Here is a 9,968-nt window from a genome sequence, read left to right as displayed (position 1 = left end):
TTTAAATGACTCTGTTTGCAGGTGTCCATTGTGATGTTCAGCTGGTAGAGTCTGGGGGTGATGTGAGACAGCTGGAGGATCTCTTTGCCTCTCCTGCAAACCTTCTGGATTCACCTTCAGCATCTGTTAGATTAGCTGGGTCTGCCAGCCTCCAGGGAAGGGGCTGGAGTGGCTTGCATCTATTTATAGTAATGTAGGAAAAACATTCTATGCAGACTCTGTGAAAGGCAGATTCACCATCTCCCCAGACTACAGCAAGGTCGTGCTGCATCTGCAAATGAATTCCCTTAAAGCTGAGGACACAGCCTCGTACTATTGTGCAAGAGACACAGTGAGAAAAAGGAGTATGAGACCAGACATAAAACTCCTTATTCAGACAGGTCACATGGAGAGTGACTTAGAGACGGAAGTCAACAACACAGAGCAGAAGGAGACCACTTAGAATAACAGCTGGAGCATGAGGCTGAAAAATTTGATGAATCAGGCTGACAAATTTTTCATGATCTGTGGTTTCTTTCTAAGTTACAGTGAACATCTATCCCTTTCTGTCTGTATGTATGTCTATCTATCTACGTTTCTATGTATCTATCTATCTATGTATCTATCTATCTATCTATCTATCTATCTATCTATCTATCTATCTAATCTTCTTTGTGAGATTAGACCTAACTGTCCATAGGGACTGAGGAACATGAGGATTTGAATGTTCCTCACACAAGAAGAGGAAAACAAATAGAGTCATGAAGGTGGTAGATGACTCAGATGCACTTGGAGTGGATTTGGACTTGGTATGGCTTCCCATTTTTCTTCTCCTACAGATGGAGCCATCACCTTCATTCTTGAGTATTGAAGACAGACAGGGATAGAGTCCAGCTTTTTGGCTTGTTGGAGTGGTCAGGATCACTTAGGTTCCAGGCCAGAGGCAGTGTACTTCTTGACCAGGACTGAGTCTCCCGGGCTGAAAGCATGCGCAGGGTCAGAAGTAGGGAAGAGTAGGGCCTCTCAGATTTCAGGAGAATCCTCTGTGTCCTGGAGCACCTGCAGGAACTTAATTAGGGAAAAATTAGTGACATCCACCAGAGTTCTTCCCTTATAATGGGAAGAATTGGCTGGGTTTGCTGAACAGGATTTCAAAGGGTGTGAGCCCTAGTCTTTGGGGGTACACGGCTATGGAGCAAAGCCAGTGGAAGGAGAGTAACCCAATTTTCCTGAGTTTCTAGGACCAATGTAGTGAGGAATTCCTTGAGCATTAGGTTGGCTCTTTCTACCTGCCCTGAGCTCTTGATGGTAGGCACAATGCAATTTCCATTCCACTCCCAGGGCTTTTGTTATTCCCTGAGATATCTTTGCAATAAAGGCTGCTCCATTGTCAGAACCTAGGCCAATAGGGAGACAAAGTGGGAGGAGGTCTTCAGGATCTTTTTTACTACTACTATGGCTGTTTCATGTTTTACAGGGAAAGCCTCACCCACCCTGAAAAAGTATCCAAAAACCAAAAGATACTGTGGCCTGCTGCTGGGGGCTTCACTTCTGTGAAATCAACTTCCAATATTCTCTTGGCTGCAAACCTTGTAGCCTGATCCCCATGGGGTAATTTTTCCCTGTTTTGTGTTAACTTGTGCACATGTCTGACACCAGGCAGTTGCACTGGTAAGGAGATTGGCCAAGTGTGGGATAAAATACCTGTCTCTTAGTAGTAGGTCCATTTTATGTGCCCCTAGGTGGGTAATCTGATGTAACCATGTGACCCATTCTCTTCCCAGTGCTTCTGGGAACAAGACTTGTCCTTCAGGGAGGACACACCTTCCAAGGTCGTCTTACTGCCCCCTTTTTGCTTTGCAAATGAATCATCCCAGGATGAGTAGGATGGGAGTGCCTGACAACAGGACATAAGGGGGTAACACAAGAGTCAGGTAGAACTTCCAGGGCCACCTCGCGGCTGCATTGGCTGTGAGATTTCCCACAGCTTCTAGACAGTCCCCAGACTGATGACCAGAGCAATGAATGATGGACAGTTTAGGGGGTAGCCAGACAGCTTCTAATAAGGCCAGAATTTCCTCCTTGTTCTTAATAGTTTTTCCCACCAAGGTCGGGAGACCAAGTTCACGGTATAAGGCAGCATGAACATGGGCTGTGGCGAAGGCATAACGGCTATCAGTATAAATACTTGCTGATTTCCCAGTATCTAGTCATAAGACTTGAGTCAGTGCAATGAGTTCAGCTTTTTGGGGAGAAGTGCCATGGGGCAGAGGGGCAGACCACAGAACTGAAAGAGAAGGGGAAGAAACTACAGCTGTCCCAGCCCATGGGAAACCTGAATCAATGAAGCTACTCCCACCTGTGAAAAGGGTCATTTGGGGTCCAAATACAAGCACCCAAACATAAGAACCCAAGCACCTCATCATTCCCCCCTTAAACAGGTGGGACCAAAATCTTTTGGGGTTAGGGACGATGGTCTCAGCTTCTGAAACTGCTTCCTGCTGGGTTTGGGCATAGAGCTGTCCTGCCTCCTGGGGTCCCTTTGGTCAAGGAGTCAGTTCTCTAGCCAGTGTCTGAAACTTGGTCGATGCCAGGTCCAAGAGGTGGTGGGTTGTGGTCTCAAACAGATGTTGGTACCCAGTCTGAGCAGTCATCTGGAAGTGGAGGCCACTGAGCCTAGAGGGGACAAATCTGGCAAGGAGATTAAGCAGACAATGGCCAAAAAGAAGTAAAAGGAATATAATCAGGAGTGGGACAAGAATAGTAGTTAACATAGAAAGAAGCCAGGATCCCCAAGAAGAGGATGGACTGGTGGACTAAGGGTTGTTATGGATGTCTCACATCCAGGTGACTTTCTCTAGTCCTATTGAGCTCCACCTATTGAGAGTTGTTAATATGCACACAGCAGGAGGTGTTGGCCAGGGCACAGACACCTCCACTAAGCAAGTAGATAATCCAAAGCTATCTGATTATCCAGGACCACATTTGCCAGGGAATACAGAGGTTGCTGAATATCCCAGAGCTATAAGCTCTGTCATTTGCCAATTGATGAATGGTCCCTGTCACATCTGAAAGAATGAACTCATGTTGTAAATGTCCATACCAAGGCATGAGATACTCTGCTCCCTTTTAAGGTACCAGAGAATATTGTCCCAGAACCCACACTTCACTCTTGTTAGAGTGGAGGTACTGGGTGTAGTAATATTGAAAATGGTCAGAGGGTGCCAAAAATCCAAGGGAACACACCAAAATCCTTATAAGGTGTTAAACACCAGGTGGCCAGAACAACAGTCCTGGGGTCCTGCCAAGTAGTGGCATTTTGCTTTACTTGTTCCCCACAATCCTCACCGCCTGGCCCATCCATCCCATAAAGGAAGGAATATCCTTAGGGGTACAGATGGGACCTGTTTATAAAAGATGCTGAGCATGGATGCCCCATGGATCAGTATGATTACATGCCAATATTACAGGTGAAAGAGAAACTTTCAAAAGATCAATAAGAGTGTTACAGCTAGAAGGGGGCAGTAACATTGTGTGTCAACTAGGAAGAGAAGGTAAAATGAGAAATACCTACTAGGAGAGTGGCAGGAGGAATTTGGTCATAGGTGCAAGTAGGGAGTGTTCCCTCAGAACAGGTGATACAGCTGGCAGAGGTAAAGTTCTGAGGACACATCAGTGTAGGCATCATTACAGGTGGTGCAAGTCAACAGACCAGCAGAGACATTTACAATCCCTTCCCTGGAAAGGGTCTTTACCTATACAGTGGCCATAGAACTTGTCTCCCAAGGATATTGAGATAGAAAATTTTCCTATAAAGGAGTGGCAGTAGAAAAGGGTGGCAAAGACCTCTGAGGTGGTTACATTGGAGAGGGGGGTTCTTGTAAAGAACTGCCTTCAACCAAAGAGGTTCCGAACTTTAACCTCACAACTGAATGGATACACAGTCTTGTTCTGCAAGCTTGTTTATCCTTCTCTAATTATACTTCAGAAATTGAATCTTTTACATATGATAAATTCAAAAACTAATTTTATACTTAGGCCATGGGATGACTACAAATTCAGATCAAAACAGCCAGATCTCACATACTTATATTGTTCTGATGTCTTTTACTGACCACTTGCTCTGATCAGAGAAATCTACCATAAAAGGAAAAGGCAGGGACATGTGACATCAACATATGACAGGATAGAATATCCTTACCTCTGTTTGAATTCAGATAACAGTCACAGTTCTCCAATCATGCAGTATTAATTCCACATCATAGCGACACTCAGGAATAGTCAGGTGAGAAGCATTCCTTCTGGTAGAGTCTGGGGGTTATATGAGACAGCCTGGAGGATCTGTTAGCCTTTCCTACAAAGCTTCTGAATTCACCTTAGCAGCTAAGCATGAACTGAGTCTCCCAGTCTCCAGGAAAGGGGCCAGAGTGGGTGGCAGTTATTTGGAATGATGGAAGAACCACATACTATGCAGAGTGTGTGAGAGGCCGATTCACCATCTCCACGGACAACAGCGACAACATACTGCACCTGCAAATGAATTTCCTTAAAGCCGAGACACAGCCATGTAGAAAAAGAAGTATGAGACCAGACATAAACCTCCTCATTCAGATAAGCCATGTGGAGAATGAGTTAGAGAGGGAGCTCAAGAACACCCAACACAAGGAGACCAGTTACAATAACAGATGAAGAATTACACTGAAAAAGTTTTAAGGTCTTTGGTTTCTTCCCAATTCACAGTGAACCTCTATCCCTTCCTATGTATCTATCTACCTATCTGTGTGTATCTATCTATCATGTATCTATCTATCTATCTATCTATCTATCTACCTATCTACCTATCTATCTAATTTCCTTTGTTTTCTTGAGAATCTTTCCTATTTATGCTGCTTGCATGTACTGAGGGAAAATGTATCCTTTTAATGGTTTACATGTTTTTCCCATGGTGACTAATTTTTCTGTAGTCAAACATGAGACAGATCAGGAATTATTGAACATTTGCTATGTATCCCATAGCATTTTCATACACATGCATGTGGTAAACATACCTATCTGTATGTATGTTTAATATATATATATATACATATATATGTATATGTGTTTTTACATTTACATATCTATGTTATGTAGATGATCCTCCCCATGTGTATATATGCAGATCTACATGTGTGTATGTGTGTGTATATATATATATATATATATATATATATATATATATACATATATACATACATATGTATATATATACACATAGGTATATACACACGCACACACACACACACACACACATATATATATATATATGCATATCCCATGTATATTCATACATATATCAGAAGATCATGAAGTTTAATTGGAGGGAATCTCAAGCTTCTTTTCAATCAGATCTCACATAATATCAAAATTATATTCCTGTCTTTTTCTTTAATCATGGATTTCAGGTAGTCAAATAATTCTTAAATTATCTCCCCTCAATCTCTTTTCAAGGTCAGTTGCTTTTTTGATTAACTATTTCACATTTTCTCCTATTTCTTTACTCTTGATTTTGTTGCATTTTTCTTCATGTTTCATGGAGTCTCAGGAACTTTTGAGAGTCCCTTGAATAGGAAAGAGGCCAAATCAATCAATATCTAAAGATATTAGTTCAAGCTTTTCCCTGTAAGGTCAAATACAAAAGGTGATGCTTAAATACTTTGGCCACATGATGAGTAGATGGTATTCATTGGAAAACATTTTGATCTTGGGAAAGACTGAGAGCAAATGGAATAGGGGATGACAGAGACTGAGAAGAATAGATATTGTCGCATAAACAATAAGTAACAACTTGGAGAGACTTCGAAAGATAGCAGAGAAGAATCTGGTGTGCTATGCTGATGGAGAATGAAGAGTTAGACATGACTGAATAGCTGAACAATAGTTAAATCAGTGAGAATTCATGAGATGTTCGAATAACATATTATGGACAAAGAAAAGAAGAGAGCATAGGGCAGAATCCCGTGTAATTCCATGATGAGAAGACATGATCTGTATGATGATGCAGCAAAGAGGGGAGGAGAAGAGAACTCAGATAAGTAGGATGAGAACCAAGAGTGTGGTATCCCATAAACTTAGAAAGAAGAAGGTAACAAGGAGAAAAGAGAGGTCATGTCAAAGCAAAAGAGAGGTCAAAAACAATAGGGATTGAGAAAAAATGACCTTATCAGATGAGACAGGATTAAAGGACATAATTGTTTATGGCATATTAATGATATGAAATGAAAGAGAGAGGAAAATGGAGTTAGCAGAGAATAGCCTCAGTTTTTATTTATTTTGCTGTTGATTTTCTGGACTAAAAAAGTAATGCAAAAAATATTAGTATTGCACATTAAATTTAAAACTTTTCTAAGTGCATAATTTTTTTGGGGGTAGAAGGATGCTTGTTAAACATTTTCTAGCATATAATTGGTTCTAAATGTCCTTAATTTTCAAATTCTGTCTTCAGAACCTGAAGTTTTCAACATGAATCTGAGGAAGCAAGGTGCACAGTGGATAGAGTGCTCAGCCTGGAGTTAGGAAGACCCGAATTCAAATCTGAGCTCAGTCACTTACTACCTGTTAACAGTCATTTAGTTTACTACCCTTGACAAGTCATTTAGCTTTCATTTACCTCAATTTCCTGATCTGTATGATAGGGATAATACCAGCACCTACCTTCCAGGTTTGTTGTGAGGACTAAGTGAAATAGTTGTAAGTCACTTAGCATAGTGCCTGGTACAGAGTAAATTTTATATAAATGTAAAACATTATTATTATTATGTGTATTTTCACTCTGGTATGAAGTGTCAACTCTGAAAACAAATGACTGAAGAGTTATAAGTGTTTTACAACTGCTGTTAACTCTAAAAATACTAAAGAGCTCACTCAGGTGATCACAATCAGAGTTAACTCCGAAAAATAAAATTAAATAAAAGCAAAACCAGTGGTCATAAGCAAAAAACTTTCTATATTCCACTGGAGGATGGAAACTACCTGAGCTGAGGTTTCCTCTAGGGAGAGATCCAAGGCAGTGATGCTAAACCTTGAGAAATGTAGTTGTGGCTAGACAAAGAATCAAACAATGCAGTGCAGCAATAGTAGAGAGGCAACGTTGCCTAGTGATAAAAAGTCCATTAATAGCAGGGCTTAATGCCTGGCCCTGTTGGTGCTTGCTGGAACTTAGGAATCATCAGTTCTGTGATTTAGTTGCAACAGAGTTCATGCAGAGGGTGAGCACAAAGGACTTATGTTACTTGAATCTCAAGACAACGCTTTCTTGTTGGTCCTTAGCTCTGGAAAACAGGGTGTCTCCTAATAGTGAAAAATAAGAAGAGTAAAAAAAAAAAGAAGGGTGTTTTTGGCATGGGGATACTGACAGAAGGAAGAAAAACAACAATTTTGGTTCCTTTGAGTCTTTTGGAGTTTGCCAGTGAGGGTGACACTGTACATATCATAACATCTGATTTGTTGGTTTTTTCTTTTTTTTTTTTGATTTCCTTTTATACCACAAGGATATGTTTACTGTTAAGAATTTTACTATGCTATTTTTCTTTTTAAATGTAAATGAATTCATGATCTTTATTAGAGAATGTATACATGCATTTACACTAGTATATATCCTATAGTATATAGGGGAGAATCAGCATTTTTCCAGACTTGTCCAGGCAACATAATGAGCAGGAATAGACCCATTTATATTACATCATAATGTCCTTTTGAAGGAGGACTGAACTTTGAAAGAAAAGGGAATAGGGAAGCTCTGAGTTTCCAAGATAATGATTACTAAGAAAAATCATTTGTCACATTCCCCCATCTGATTCTCATGACAGGTGTAGCCTTCTCAATGCATCACTATCTGATATCATCAACAATTCATCAAGGGGTTTTCGGGACTTATAACAATATGGGACGGGGGAAAGAGAACAGCATTGACAGTTCAAAAGTGTAAGTATCCCTTAGTAAATACAGATACAGAGGCCCCAAGGGAAAAAGTAAAAATAAATTGTGTGTTTAAGGCTTCAGAAGTCTCTTCTCGAAGAGCTGTCTGCTGTTCAGGACATCACCTGACGAAGTTACTGATTGCAGTATTGCCAAGTGATCTCCAACAGACTGTCTTCTCAAAACACCTTGTGGAGAGCGATCTTCCTTCTTCATTAAATGTTTCCTATAAAATTAATCTTAGCAGAATTTTAAATGATCTTGCTGATAACCAGGTCAAGTAATGCAAGTTAACTCAACCTTTATATCTCTAATATTATAAAATCAAAATTGGAACATTGACCAACTCTCATGTTCAAAAAACTCAAATAAAAACAGGAAAATTAGACCCCAGTTTTCATACTTCACAACTTGACATTCATTCCACCATCAGGAGGATAATATTCCATTAAGAAATCAATAACAGAACGCTGTTCATACAAAGATGGACCCTAATACATGCATCATACATTGAGTGATCCACTTTAAAACAGTACATATTTATAAAAAAATTCCAACTTCTGGTCATGTTCAAATAAATAACCCCTAATTATAGTAGATGTTTCCTTGAAGGCATGTACAGGAATACTTGATTTAACCAAATAATTTTAGCTGAAATTTCCATTTATGGCAAAACTTCAAAAGTCATGGGACATGGTTCATGAAAGAATTTGTTTTCCTTAAATATATCTATATCTATATCTATATCTATATCTATATCTATATCTATATCTATATCTATATCTATATCTATATCTATATCTATATCTATATCTATATCTATATCTATATCTATATCTATATCTATATCTATCTATATCTATATCTATCTATCTATATCTATATCTATATCTATATCTATATCTATATCTATATCTATCTATCTATATCTATATCTATATCTATATCTATCTATATCTATATCTATATCTATATCTATATCTAATCTATATCTATATCTATATCTATATCTATATCTATATCTATATCTATATCTATATCTATATCTATATCTATATCTATATCTATATCTATATCTATATCTATATCTATATCCATATCTATATCTATATCTATATCTATATATCTCAAGGGTTCTTATAAGATAGATTTCCATTAATAGAAAAAAAATAGAAGAAAAATGGGTCAAATATAAGCTCTTCTATTTGTCATTTAAAGCCTTTTACAACTACCTTCCTACCACTTCTCTATTTTTACAAAATGCTCACTACATCATATTGCTGTTCCATACACAAAACACATTATCTCCTAACTCTACATTTGCATTTCTTTTCCGCCATGATGGGAATGCACTACTCCTAACCTTCGTATGTATGCTAGTTGCATGTTGTATTCATGTGCCCATTCTTCCCCCTGACTCTATGTATGTTTGTGGGAAAGTGTGCCTCATGTTTATAGTTAGAAAGTTCATACTATAACTTTTGTCTTTGCTTTGAACTAATTTTGTCAACTGTTTTCAAACCATGAGTGTGGATTTACAAACTTCTTGAAGTACCTCATGAATATCTAACCTGTCACTGTGACTTGGAGGAGTAGGCCAAGAGGAGGATGCTGCCTTGGGAATCACAAATTTTCTTCCTGATATCAGGAAAAAAAGTCCTTAGAATTCCTTCAACAAGAATTTAAAGAAATTTGCATCAAAATCTGATCAGACATTCATAGTCATGTGACCAACAGGATGAAGGAATCCCTATCTTCTCCAGTTCTCACAACTTCTCAAATGTTTTCAATATAACAATGATGCATGAGAAGTAAAAACAATTTCAGCTTATTAAGGACTTACCATGTGCCAGGAATGCTGCCAAGAACTGGGGATATAAAGGCAAAAACCAGTCCCAGTTTTTAAGGAGGATAGTCTCATTCAGGGAGACAACATGAAAATAATAATGCTCAAAATACATATAGTATATATGTGTGTGTATTTGTGTATATGTGTGTGTGTGTGTGTGTGTGTGTGTGTGTGTGTGTGTGTATGT

Source organism: Phascolarctos cinereus, unplaced genomic scaffold (assembly GCF_003287225.1).
Source record: "Phascolarctos cinereus isolate Bilbo 61053 unplaced genomic scaffold, phaCin_HiC Scaffold_89;HRSCAF=628, whole genome shotgun sequence".
In the NCBI taxonomy this organism is placed as follows: Eukaryota; Metazoa; Chordata; class Mammalia; order Diprotodontia; family Phascolarctidae; genus Phascolarctos; species Phascolarctos cinereus.
Note: the sequence above shows the minus strand (reverse complement) of the source record.